Here is a 13,939-nt window from a genome sequence, read left to right as displayed (position 1 = left end):
AAACAAAAAGGGATGAAAAAAGAGAACCAGATAGTACATGATGAAAAACATTTTTTAAATTTCACAGTCTAGAATAAGGGCCCCAAGGCATGTTTGAAAGGAAGCCTCCATTTCCATAGTAAACTCTAATTCCTTTCAATAAGGCATCTGATTTGGGGTGTGGATTTTAAGTGCTTTATTAGCCATGAGGAAAGAAGATACAGTAATTTCATCATTATGGGAAAAATAAGAACATCCTTTTACTCTTTTCAGAGTTTTAGAGATCAGAAACATCTTTTTATATGAGAACAAAAGACAAAGAATTTGATTAAGAGTGATATTATAAGCTTTTATTGTATAAAGGTAATTTGAGATTAACTAGGAACAGACTACATAACACGAACTGTACTAGAACAGCATGTAACAAAGACAAGTCTACTGCCTGGCTTTCCTGATTCCCAAGCTTAGGAAACTTTGTTTTGCATTATTTCTTCAAGGGAGATTAGCTGAAATTCTATACATTAAATCTAACTCAAAAATAACATTCCTGTCACAAACTGGGGATGAGAAATGTTGCTTCTAAAGATTTTGGTGTTGTAAAAACAGTAAATTGAATGTTAGAAACAAACAAAACAGACAGCATATTTTCCATACCTGCAGGCTCAACTGCCAGGAAGGGTTTCATTTAAAGGCCGTAGCTTTAGAGTAAAGGTTATGAACTGCCAAATTCAGATAGGAATGAGTGACATAAGAAAGGTAGAAAAAACAATTATGGAAGATATACAGAAGAATGATGGAAAAGCATGTATGGTGGATTAAAGATGGTGGGAAATTCTTTGCTACTCCTTTTGTAGAATGATGGAATACATTGAATCCTAGCTAGTCTTAATGGTTTCCTTGACCAATAGAGTTCAGTGCCAATGACACTGTGTGACTTTCAAGGTTAAGTCAGAAGTTTTTTTTTTTTTTTTTTAAAGATTTTACTTTTATTTATTTATTTGACAGAGATCACAAGTAGGTGGAGAGGCAGGCAGAGAGAGAGAGCCGGCGGTGGGTGGGGGAGCAGGCTCCCCACCGAGCAGAGAGCCCGATGCGGGGCTCAATTCCAGGATGCTGGGATCATGACCTGAGCCAAAGGCAGAGGCTTTAACCCACCGAACCACCCAGGCGCCCCTAATCAGAAGTCCTGCAGCTTCTTCCTTGGTCTCTTGGAATGCTTGCTCTCTGCGTTCTTCAGACTCTTCCTCTTCAGATACTGCCTCTTCAAAACTAGCTCTATGCAGTGAGAAGAGCCAGCCCCACTGAGAGAGAGGATGTAGGTGCTTGAATTAACAGCTCCAGCTGAGTTCTCTGCTGATAGCCGCAAGGAACTGCTGGCTGTCTTGGGCATCCCATCCAGGAGAGGTTTCAAATTATTGCAGTCCTGCCAATATCCAGACTGTAACCGTCTGAGGGTCTCTAAGAAGAACTACTCAACTGAGCCCTTCTGGAATTCCTGACACCTAACACAGTAGACAAATAAGTGGTTTTTTTGAGCTGCTAAATTTGGGGAGTAATTTATGATGCCACAAGAGTTCACCAGAACTGTCCTGGTTTTGTCAGACTGCTCTAGCAACTTCTGTCACACCAGGCTTTACATCATGAGGTTCTTGGATTTCCAAGAATAGCAGAGCTCAGTTTGAAAACTTGCAACAAACAAGTCATATGATTACGAGATAGTACTCTAACACCAAAGTGAATTTTAATGATTTTACTGCTAGGTGAAATATCTCCTTAAGCTGTTATGTCTTAGGTCTTCATTATACCTAACAGTGGGAAAAAAAAAAGCAAAAAAAAAAAAAAAAGCACCACAACTCCCGCCCCCCCATACATAATAATGCCCTCTATCTTCATTCTGTTCTTTATCTGAATGATGTTAGAGGGAAAGAGTAAGTGCTCTACCGACTTCAACTTTGCTCCAGACCACCTGCTCTCTCCCTCGACTGGGAAGGGCTGCCTTTGATTACAGCACTCCCTGGGCCTGCCAGGGTTTGGGCAGCCCCTGCTCATAGCTGATTCCAGGGCAGACTGTCCTGAGCATGACCTGCTGGCATCACAACACTGTGTGTGACTACATGCTGATCTACTCACAATGTTTTCTGACTTTCTTCCAGGCCACCTACGCTGTCACTGACCCTTCCTCCTCCTCCGCATTGCCTCATCAGTGCTTACAGGATTTATTTAACAATCATTAGTCCAAATGTTAGAAATACCTTCCTGCCACATCAACCAGCCTTTGTCTATACTCTATATCAAGTCTGAAATCCTCTATATCAAGCTTGGAGCATATTCTAATCTTTATTTCCATATAGCTCCACACTGGTTCTAGGACAGGAGATAAAATTCTCCACTAACCTATTTGAAATATCCAGTTGTATAAAAGCCTCAGATTTTGTTTCACTCTGAAGTTACTGGGTTTTCGGAGGCATCTCAAAGTATACACATATCAGTTCTCTGTGATTGGCGATCATTATTAACCAGAAAAATACCATGTTGTTATGATATCCTTGGATGGGAGGTCCATGGGAGTTAATAGGAATCAGCTGAGTATCATTTCTTTTTATAGATTTATTTTTTTAGAGCAGAAGTTGCAAACTCAAAAGTGAGTGGGGTAGGAAGGGGGATAAATTTGGGAGGTTAAGGTGTAGGGTGTTGTGTGATGAGGTACGTGTGTGAAGACAGCCAGCTTGGTAACTGCCTTTCCTAGCAGCATTATCACATTCCCAAGCATGGACACCTCAGTTCCTTTTATTGTTATTTATTTTTATTACATCACACTTGTTTTTTCCTTGTAGTTCTTATAGTGAGTTGAATGCCTTCAGCTTAAGTCATGCTTTATGTTAAACTTGTAAGAATAATTTTTTTGCTTCCACCAAAGAATATACTCTTCTCTCATTTTTTGGGGGAAAATCTACGAGGAAGTCTATATTTCATTTTTCCACTTTTGATGTAGGCATGAATGCAAAGATGTATTTCTGTGTTCCAAGAAAATCGGCAGTGCAAGTATAAATGATAAATGGCAGTTCACACTTGGTTTGTGTGTTAGAGAGAAAACAGAAAGTGGTGATTAGTGGATTGAATCGGAGAAAGGAAGCAGCATCTAAAGGAGGCATTACCACTCTGTTCCAGATGTCAGAAGATGGGCCAAGCTTTGCCAGACTTTCTGATTTTTCATGAAGTGTTGGACATTTGAATAAAGATCTTCTGATTTCCAAGTATGGGCTACCAAGTCAATTTATAAACAAATGTGTGGGCCAAAGAAAGCACAGTGCCGGCAACATCTGGCTCAAGGATCTTGGCTTAGAGCATGTACTTCTATCTGAATCTGGAAGGTTATGAGATAGAATTTTAGTTCCTGGCTTTTCTGCATAATTATGATACATATTGTTATTTTCAGCTAACACTGAGCAGTTATAACGAAGGACAATTTTCTAGAGACAGAATGAGACTCAAATAGGGAAGTGACATCCCAAGGGCTCATGTGAAACAAATCCATGTGGCATATACAGAGGAATAAACGAAAGGAGAAGGACCTGGCCCCAGGCTGGAAGACCACAGAGACTCCTCTCATTCACATTGGCCAGAGGTCTTTTTACCTGTTCCATAAGGAACTAAAAATTGATATAAAATCTGCTGTGATCGATTTCCCCCAGACCATGATATGTGTAGTGTGTATGTGGAAGGGGCGGGGGAGAAGAGCTGGTGCTGCTGAGATGTTGGTCAGGGACGAACTTAAGCACGAGCTGGAGCTGGGAGTGTATCGGTTAGAGACCCTCTTATGGAAGGTCTAATGTGGTCTTCCTTGAACTGGGTCCAGGACAGTGTGCCTTATTTCCTTTTCTGGAACACAGCCATTTGGTAGACTTGGCCAAACGGGAAGATCCTCTCTTTGACCACAACCTGAGTGGTAGAAATGCCAGCGCTTTGACGGGACAGCCTGGAATTGAACATGATTTTCAAGGAGAGCTGCCTTTTTGCCTTTGCTGCTTGGTAGACTAAGAGGCTTCTCCCAAAATTGTGGGTTGTAGTCTTGCATGAGTATCTATAGGTATTCTGTACATTGATCCTTGAAACTCTCTGGGGTCCTGACAGAGGTAAGAGATTCTGTTGATACATGAAAGTGCTAGTTTTGAGTGCTTCTAGTAAGCACCCAACATTGAAGCTGTTCAGGCATCCCTGAAATCCAGGTCGTTTTGTCCTGAGGGACCTGGGAAACTTGATGCATTTCTCTACTCGCCCACCATCTCCCATTTCTATTTTTGAATAAATTCTCAGCCAAGAAGGGGCCAAACTTGATTGAGTCAAGTGTGGATGAATGGGTTGGAGTTCGGGATGGGTTTCTTTGGACAGGAAACTAGAATATGGCTTCTCAATGGACTCAAGAATTGGTAAGACCGTGCATCATCAAAACCCATAAAAGAACATGAAGAAGAGGTAAATTAGGAAGATTGCTAAATCTGTGGCTGCCATGACAGGAAGTTAGAATTTGAGGATTAGAAATGGAGAAACAGAAGTAATCCTGGATCCAGTTAGGGGGTGATTAGGTGGAAGAAAAAGAGTGATTCTGATCAATTGCTTAGAAGAGAGTGACAAAATCTGTCAGTGGGGACCGCAGGAAAAATCTGCCGAAAAGGCCTTCCTGGAACACTTTCGTGGAAAGTTGGTTGTGTTTAATGATCGTTTACATGACATTACTTCCTACATTACAGAGTCAGATGGAAGTTTTGCATGAATTTTTAAGATAAAACCCAAGACTTCAAAGACAATTTACCCTTGTGCGGGTTGCTTTGAGGTGTGCTCAAGCCATCAGATGGTATGCACATTTTCCTCCTTTGCTATTATAAAGGACACTGGGGCAGGAAAGTTTGAGAAGCAATGGGGAAGAACATCAAAGAGTGGTCTGGGCTTGTTCCAGTAGACAGGAAGTGCATGATCCCATGGGTGCATCAGCTGACTTTAAAGGACAAAGAAGGAAAGTTTTGGTATATCCTGTATAATCATCGCATCATTGCATCAGTCCGTGCCTACTTCAACTATTGAGTGTCATCTTCAAAAGTGGTATTTTTTATTCATTAAAAAAAGTTTTCCTTGGTTAAGTAGATTGGATCCTTGAAACAAATTTAAAGGCTTTTAAAAATTTTAACTAAAGTACTTTTCAGAACAATAACTATGCAAATGAAAACTATTAACAGACAAACACCTTTTCATTTTTAAGGTTTACAGCAAGGAAACAAATGGAAATAAAAATGCCCTGGTAAAGCACGGAGAAGTCACAAGTTTTTAGCATCTTTACACATTTTTTTTTTCAGGTTAAAATAAAAATATGTATTTATACATATCCTAAAGAATAAAGGAGTCGTGTTTCCAGCAGGTAATTTTCTTAATACATCTTGTGACTCCCCATACTATCTTAAATGGTAGTGGTCCTGCTCCACAGGCTTTTTCTGGGTCTTTGATTTTTCACTTCTGTTTCTAACAGTGATGCTTGCAGCATTACCTCCCAGCATCTGGCTTGGCTTTTAGGGAGGATTATGTAGAATTTTTTCCTTCCTGATTACCCCTCTTCTCAGTATCAAAGCTTAAAGATGCAATCAAAGCAGAATAGTGGCAGCCTTTATTTCTTGGAGAGGACATTTGCACTTCTGAAGACAGCACACTGGTGCATACCAAGTTCCCCGCTCCTCCGCTCAGCTCAGGAACATTCCTTCTGGACATTTTCTCTCATGCACATTCAACAAAATCATTAAAAAGTAATATTAGGGCTGACCAAACATTCAGTAATAACACTGATGTAAAGAAGATAAATATAACATTTATAGTATACAGTCCTACTTGAGGATTTAAAAAAAATTTTGTCAATAGTGTCGCTGATCTTTATGGACTGAACTCTAGTCCCTGCCCCCACCACCCCCAAATTCATGCGTTGAATTCCTAACCTCTGATGTGACTGTATTTGGAGGTGGCATCTTAAAAAAGGTAATAAGGGTTCATGAGATCATAAGTGTAGGGCCCTAATCCAATGGGAGTGCTGTCCTTATAAGAAGGGGGAGAGAGAGTAGGGTTGCTCAGGCACAGAGAAGGCATTTGAGGACACGGGGAGAGGGTGGCCGCACTCTGCAAGCCAAAGCAGAAGGACTTAGGAAAAATCAAACCTTGATCTTGGACTTCCAGCCTCCAGAACTGTGAGAAAACTTATTCCTCTTGTTGAAGGCACTCACATTGTGGTATTTTATTAAGGCAGCTCGAGCCAACTCATACATGAATTGTGTTCCCATTTTTGCTGTGAGTTCTAAAAAACTCAGAGCCAAATGCGAAGTTTATGGAAACCATACTGTTATTTTCATGGTTCACATGTTTTTAGTCTTTCTTTTTTGTGACACAGACTTTTTCTATTTAAAATTTATTAGCTTATTACTTGTTTTCATTGTTTTCCGCCTCAAAGTCTTTGTAGGAAAGAACCAGGGTACAAAGAAATAAATAGCAATTTAAATGAATTCTTTGTGTTTATAGGTTCTCTTCCTGCTTCACAGGCTTACCTTCTCAGTGTCTTGTGCTGGTCCCTATTCATTTTCTAGACCCTTTAATGTGGGAGTGCTGCAGGGCTCAGACTTAACTTGGTCCTGAGCAAATTGGCTCCCTACCAGATCTCGGTCAGTCTCATGCCTTAAAACATTAGCATTATATACATTTAGCCTAAACTTTTCCCCTGAGCCCCTCACACAAATATCCAACTGTCTATTCAATTTCTTCACTTGGACATCTACTAGGCATCTCATATTTAATTTGTCCAAAGCCAAGCTGAATTCCAATTTTGTCCCACCCCTTCCGGTGGTGTTGAGAAACCATCTTGGCCTTCTCCATCTCAGTAAGCACCAACTCCATACTTCCAGTTGCCTAGGCCTAAAACCTTAGAGTCACCCTTGACTTTCCTTTCATCTCCAGTATCCCATCTTACAGCAAGTCCTGTTGACCTTTCCAACAAAACATCATCTAAATGTTGACCATTTTAATGCCTCCTTTGCTACCAAAGTAAAAGCCACCATCACCTTGCCTTCTGACAATATTTCTGCTTCCGTGCTTCCCTCTGGTGTTCTCCACAGCAGCTAGAGCATCCTATTAAAATGTAAGTCAGATCAGGTTACTTCACTGCTCAAAAACTTCCAGGGGTTTTCCATCTCTTCCAGATGAAAAGGCAGTCCTTAAAAGATCTACAAGGTGACCCAAGGGCTAGTTTTACTTACCTTTCGGACATCAAGCGTTTTCCCCTGACTCCCCTGGGTATAGCCCCACTGGTCTGCACTTGTTGCTGCTTCTGCCCATGACACTCTTCTGCAGGCTATCTGCAAGGCTCACCCTCATCTTCAAGTCTCTATTGCTTTATTAATCAAATATCACTTTATTCAAGAAGCTTTCTCTGTAGTGTGCTGGTATATGTCTAACAACCAGCTCTCTGAGGAAAAATGTAGGCTTGTATTCACATCAGAACGTGACTTTAAGTTTCATCTGCATTGTTGACATTTTCTTCATCACTTTCTGAAGTTTAGGAGGACCATCGACAAACAATAAACCAAGCCCTGATTTGGTGCATTCATCAAATTTCCTGGTGTAAATATTCCCACCATGGCCAGTTTCAGGCTCCTACAGTGCTGTTATTTAAGGCGGAGTGGGGAACAGACAAGCCGTAGTAGCACTCCCTTACATAGCATTTCCACTGTACAGATGCGATAGACTTGAATAACCTCAAAGATGTAGAAAAGAGTAAACTGTAGCAAAAGAGTTAGGAAGTGATTCATTTTAAACACTTATTACCTTTGTTTTTATGAAGCTTATTTAATTTTAAGTTGATAGATTTTAATTTTTACTGATGACTATTTTTCAACGGGTTTACAGAATTCCTGGCAATCTGTTTGTTTTTGTGAACTGGAGAGAGTAAGATCTGGTACAGCATTGGCCATTTTGCTTATTGTCCTGTATCAGATGGCTATCCCCTTCTAGTCACTCTTTATCCCCCCTTATCCTGATGTATTTTTCTCCATTAGCATTGAAGACATACACACACACACACACACACACACACACACTCTCCCTCTCTCTCTCTCACACGCACACACTTTTTTCCTTGCCATTGGAATTTAGGTGAAGTAAAACAAGGTAATTTGCTTATTATTATTATTTTTTTAAAGATTTTCTTATTTATTTGACAGACAGAGATCACAAGTAGGCAGAGAGACAGTCAGAGAGAGAATGGGAGGAAGCGGGCTCTCCTCTGAGCAGGGAGCCCGATGTGGGGCCCGATCCCAGGACCCTGAGTTCATGACCTGAGCCAAAAGCAGAGGCTTTAACCCACTGAGCCACCCAGGTGCCCTGATAATTTACTTATTTTGTTCACCTCTGTATCCCTAGTGCTTAGAATACGTCTTGTACATGCTTTAGGTGCCTATTTATTGAAAGAATGGATGAGTATATTATATTTTGTTCAAAATAGGTATTAACTTGGTATGGAAAAAGCAAACAACTAGGGATCAAAATAGTACTCCATGAAGCCGCGGTCTAATACTACTAATATTTTAATATTATCTCTAAAAGATAAACACTAAACCACATTCTGGTTGGAAATTTGGTATTATCCATTTTTGGCCTGGTGTTTATGGGTGTTGTTTAATTTTTCTGAAATGAGTTTTTCCTATCTGCAAAATGGATACTCAGATTTTTTTGAATATTAATGAAAACAGTATATTCAAAACACTTTGTTAAACTACAAAACATTATATAAAGGTTGGGTTTTCAACTCATATGTCATTACCCACATTGTACTATTGACATAGTTAAAGGCTTTACATCAAAGCCCAGCTTGACTGAGTACAGACAAGCATAACCTGTTTTTTCCAAGCAACGTGCTTTCTCAAATAACATTATGCCTCATAAATATGTCAGAGTTCTTATAGCGAGTCAGCAGTTACATGGATGTATAAGTCCTTGCAAGACTATAGAGTCTTAAGAGAAAACAATAAAGTATTACTTTTATATTGTAGTAAAGAGGAGCTGTTGAGCATTATAAATTTTTTTAATTTTTAAAAAATTTTTTTTAAAAATTTGAGACAGAGAGAGAGAGAAAGGAGCACAAGCAAGGAGGAAGGTCGGAGAGAGAGGGAGAAGCAGACTCTGCTGAGCAGGGAGCCTGATGTGGGACTCCATTCCAGGAACCTGGGATTATGACCTAAGCCAAAGGCAGACGCTTAACCGACTGAACCACTCAGGCGCCATGAGCATTATAAATATTTACGACTATTACGACTATTACTACTTGCTTCCCAAACAGGAGTACAAGTATTTCTAGATGTATGTAACACTGTCTAAGGGTGAGGGAGGGAATAAGGTGAGAGGACAGGATCCCTGTGGCACACTTTCATGGAGCTTCAATTTTACTCCATCATAAATAATATAAAACATTCTTTTGAATAATAGTAATGATCATATCAGCATATACTTATGTAGTTCTTAATATGTGTCCGGCACTGTTCTAAATGCTTAACTTGTATTAAGTCATCTAATCCTCACAACTCTGTGAGGTAGGTGCAATTATTATCTCCATCTGGATAAATGGGCAAACAGAGGGACGTAGAGGTTAAGAAATTTGCCAACATCACACAGCTAGTAGTGGGGAAGCCATGATTTCGACCCAGGTGTCTGGTTTAAGAGTCTGTGCTTCTGTTACTATGCTATCTGTCCCATGAGAAGAAAAAGGACTGCTCGCATTGGCAGCACATACACTAAAAATGGAGTGATACAGAGAAGATTAATATGGCCTCTGCATAAAGATAACTCTCAAATCCATGGAACATTTCGTATTTTTCTGGATTGATGCCAGGTTTAGGGTATTTGTGGTAGTAACATCCTGTGGTTTAAAAGAACAATTATTGGACTTAAGTCAGAAGATTTGGGTGACAGGTCCTATGCTGTGGTTTATTAAATAAATAACTTTAGGTAAAAAAAAAAGAAAGAAAGAAAAGAAAAAGCAACCGATACAGCAATGTCTTCCAAACATCTAGGTATTCAAGTACTTCCTTTATAATTCTTATTTGTAAAAAAATATCCATGAAATCAGCAGACTGGTCAGAGGTTCATGTTTTGTTCTAAGACACACTTGAGGGGCGCCTGGGTGGCTCAGTGGGTTAAAGCCTCTGCCTTCAGCTCAGGTCATGATCCCAGGATCCTGGGTTCGAGCCCCGCATCGGGCTCTCTGCTTGGCAGGGATCCTGCTTCCTCCTCTCTCTCTGTCTGCCTCTCTGCCTGCTTGTGATCTCTGTCTGTCAAATAAATAAATAAAATCTTAAAAAAAAAAGACACACTTGAAAATAAATTTGTATTTATTAAAATAAAAAGAAACACAGGTGACTCTTGAATGAGGTCAGGGTTAGGGGCACCAGCCTCCATGCTGCTGAAAATCTGTATATCACTTTGGACTTCTCCAAAACTTAACTACTAATACCTGCTGTGGACCAGAAGCCTTACGATAGTGTAACCAGTAAGTTAACAAATATTTTGTATGGTCTATGTATGATACGCTGTATTTTTACAGTAAAATAAGCTAGAGAAAATAAAATCTTATTGAGAAAGTCACAAGGAGGAGAAAATATATTTTCAGTACTATAAAATAGTTGCATATAAGTAGGCTTACACAGTTCAAACCTGTGCATTCAAGGGTCAACCATATATTTATCTGTATTTCATTCCAGATGATCTCATATATCATGATCGTGGACACATTGGATTATGGAGTAGATTGCAGCAAAATGGAAACAAACAGATAATCAAAATGTCAAAATTTGAGCTCATGGCAAGTATGTTGTGTAGAGTTAGGCCTTCTGGACACACTGTCCTGATGTCAAAGACACATAGGTGAGATGTGTGAAATCAACTGTTTAGGCACCGAGGCTTAGAAAACAAGACAAAATCTAGGGATATGTATCTGTACAGTGGGGATTAGTATGGGGTTTCTCAAGAGTTCTTATTATTTCCTGACATGCGGGATACACCCTGTATAACAATCCTTATTCTCAAGTATCTCAAAGTCTACTGGGCAAGACAGATCTGTAGATATTTTAAAGCCACGGAATTTGCGAGAAATCTGCAAACGACAGTAAGTTCACAAGGTAAGAAGCATTCGTTTTCTGTCTGGGAGAATTGGAAGGGGCTTATTTATGAGTTCTAGAAAAAAATTTGGCTGAGAGAAAAAGACTTTGAAGCTTGCAGAAGAGAAGGAAGGGAGAAGCCTACCAGTGCCAGGCCCTCTTCAATCCTGGTCTATAGTTATTAGCCAATTGCACGGAGGAGAAAAACGGATGCTGAGGAATCTATGCCGTGTGTGCAGAATATGTGTGCATGCTTAGTCTCTCTATCTCCACAGCTCAAACTCCCTTGATTTTTACACGTAAGAATTGGAGTTGGAGCTAGAATGTGTTTGCTTCAGGATTTGATCACGTCAGGGCATGTCTTATGAAGAAGTGATGTGAAGCCACCAGGATCCCCTGACATTGAAGCAGTATAATATGATGTTTAGGAAAGAGCATGTTTGGAATACAGCTAACTAGAAAATAGAGAAGTCTGCATATTACAGTTCAGGGTTCTGAGTCTGGAGATCAGATTTAATTCTGGGTTCTTTCTTTTTTTTTTTTTTTAGATTTTATTTATTTATTTGACAGAGAGAGACACAACGAGAGAGGCCACACAAGCAGGGGAAGTGAGAGAGGGAAAAGCAGGCTTCCTGCTGAACAGGTAGCCCTATATGGGGCTCAATCCCAGGACCCTGGATCATGACCTGAGCCGAAGACAGACCATTAACGACTGAGCCACACAGGCGCCCCTAATTCCAGGTTCTATCTCTTGTCAACTCTGTTATGTGGGGTAATTAATTTCTTGATGCCTCTGGTTTTTTCATGTGTAAAACTAGTGACACCGCCTATTGAGGGGGAGGTCATAACGGTTAAGATGAGAGTTGAGGCTCTTTGAATTCAGGTCTAAATCTCAGAATAAGGGAGTACGAATGGAGAAAAAGTGGAAATCAGAAGAGCAGAGCTATCTAGAGTTCATGATGGCCATGGCAGTGGTGCTGGTTGCTACGGAAGTTAAAGCTCTCTCAGGGCACACCTGGCCCCCGCGATCCCAGGCGTAGACCTCAGTGGCTGCAGCACTGTGCATGGTTTTGTGTGGAACGATAGAGATCTCTTCAGTAAACATTCTGGCTACCGCATTGGATGTCAAGGGCAACAGGAGACATCCCATCAGGAAGCTAGAGTGGAAGAGTACAACAAATAGAATATGCAGAAGAACGCATTCTTAATTTTTTGGGTGGCTGGCTCAGTTTTCCACAGAGCATGCTAGGACAGAACCAGAAAAATCTGGATGCCTGCTTACCATTGTGATTATTTTTTCCCGTTGGGCTGGCATGTTCTGGGAAACAGAGTTTCCACTTAAGTAATAGTGGAAGGGAAGGAACTAAGGAAATTTCTCCTAATAATAGAAATGGACAAGAAAGCGGCAAATAATATTCAGTATAGGCAAAGGTGATGGTCAGCATCCAGTAATGAATAATAGAAAGATAGAAAATGTGGTTTCAAGGTAAAGGATTCTAAGATGTCAATTCAAATTCAAAGGTAGAAAAAAAAATTCAAGGGTAGATTTTCATTTAATCACTCAATGTGTTATTTTAATACAAGTGAAATATTGGATATTATTAGGAAAGTTATTATCATGATAAAAAAAAGCATAGTTTTCTTTTACTCAAAAAACCATGGTGTGTTTTTAGGCAACATACTCAAGGAAGACAATAGAGCTAAAAATAAATAAAGGTCAGTGGTAGAAGGTAATAAAAATTAGAGAATGGAAACCTTCCAGGTAGAAGCAGATTTAAAAGACTGGAGTCTGGTGTGGAAAAGGCCCAGAAGGAGATAGAATAAAAGTTGCACAATAAAGGGTGTGGATGGGGAGAGTGCGGACTCGGTCATCAAATCCTTCAATTCCAGCATCATTAGGTAATCACTAAAACTTCAAAAAAGTTAACTTAGGACAAATAAAGGGAAGATCTACCTCAAAAATGCATAATATACGTATGGAATTCATCCTGATCAGGTTGAAAACTTAAATATCAAATTTACAGTTTGGAAAAGCAAGATCATCAATTTGTAACAAACTAAACATTTAGGCAGCTTGGGTGTTTTTCAAAGCTTTCATTAACTCATGGGGGACAATTAATATGGTCTCTACCTGTCCACAGATGGAATTGGGGTACTTGGTTGAATGGTATTTTTTCCATCTTTTGAGAGAATTGAAGTGATTAGACATTTTATGGTCTCATTAGGCAGTGGCTGAGTTAAAAATGTAAACCCTGATATCAGATCTCCATTTTAGGACAAGTTAGCGAATGGTGCCTATAATTCATGAGAACATTGTTGATACTTTGAATTGCAATCATTAACGATATTAACAACAAGAGATTTTTTTTTTAAAGGTAAAAATCGCTGTCTTATATAACTAAAGCACTCTATTCTTAGGCAAATCATAAGCCTCTTAGTCTGAGAGCAACTTGCTAAATAATTCTCAATGTGATAATTTAGTCTGAATAAACAGAGGGCTTCCCATATCATTATTGCTCTAGTACGAACTTTATGTAATAGTAACAAAAAACCTGAGCCTAATTAGTCTCTTCCAGTAAAAGTATTTGAGAAATTTTCCATTGCCCAATACTTTCCCATAATGGAAAATACACTGCATGGGAGGTATGTGTAAATATTTGATTCGTGTTTTACTGATTTCAGTGTCTCAACCTATCAATCATTAACACTTCAAAAAACAAAAAAACATATACCTGGTTGGTTGTTTCCAAAGTACATTCTTCTCTGAAGGATATTTAGACTCTTAGGTC

The 13,939-nt window shown here is 39.6% G+C and overlaps 1 protein-coding gene and 1 non-coding gene across 13 annotated transcripts in view; both read left to right on the top strand.

Moving 5' to 3' along the window:
- Positions 1-13,939, top strand: part of LGSN (lengsin, lens protein with glutamine synthetase domain) — a 134,713-nt gene that overhangs the window by 18,869 nt on the left and 101,905 nt on the right. For 6 of the 12 annotated variants that reach the window (XM_046005363.1, XM_046005362.1, XM_046005375.1 and 3 more), the window contains 2 exons: positions 5,234-5,389; positions 10,755-11,171. The exons of 2 other annotated variants lie outside the window; for them this stretch is intronic. The gene's annotated coding sequence lies outside the window, so the exon portion shown is untranslated. Of the gene's footprint in view, positions 1-5,233; positions 5,390-10,754; positions 11,172-11,832; positions 11,923-13,939 lie in introns of those variants that run through there. 4 more of the 12 variants (XM_046005370.1, XM_046005365.1, XM_046005367.1 and 1 more) reach the window with 3 other exon arrangements.
- Positions 9,765-9,871, top strand: LOC123942890. The gene has a single exon (XR_006818520.1). It is a non-coding gene; the product is annotated as a U6 spliceosomal RNA (small nuclear RNA).

The sequence above is a fragment of the Meles meles genome, chromosome 5 (assembly GCF_922984935.1).
Source record: "Meles meles chromosome 5, mMelMel3.1 paternal haplotype, whole genome shotgun sequence".
Lineage (NCBI taxonomy): Eukaryota > Metazoa > Chordata > Mammalia > Carnivora > Mustelidae > Meles > Meles meles.
The sequence above is the reverse complement of the archived record's forward strand: the minus strand, read 5'-3'. Positions and strand labels throughout refer to the sequence as shown.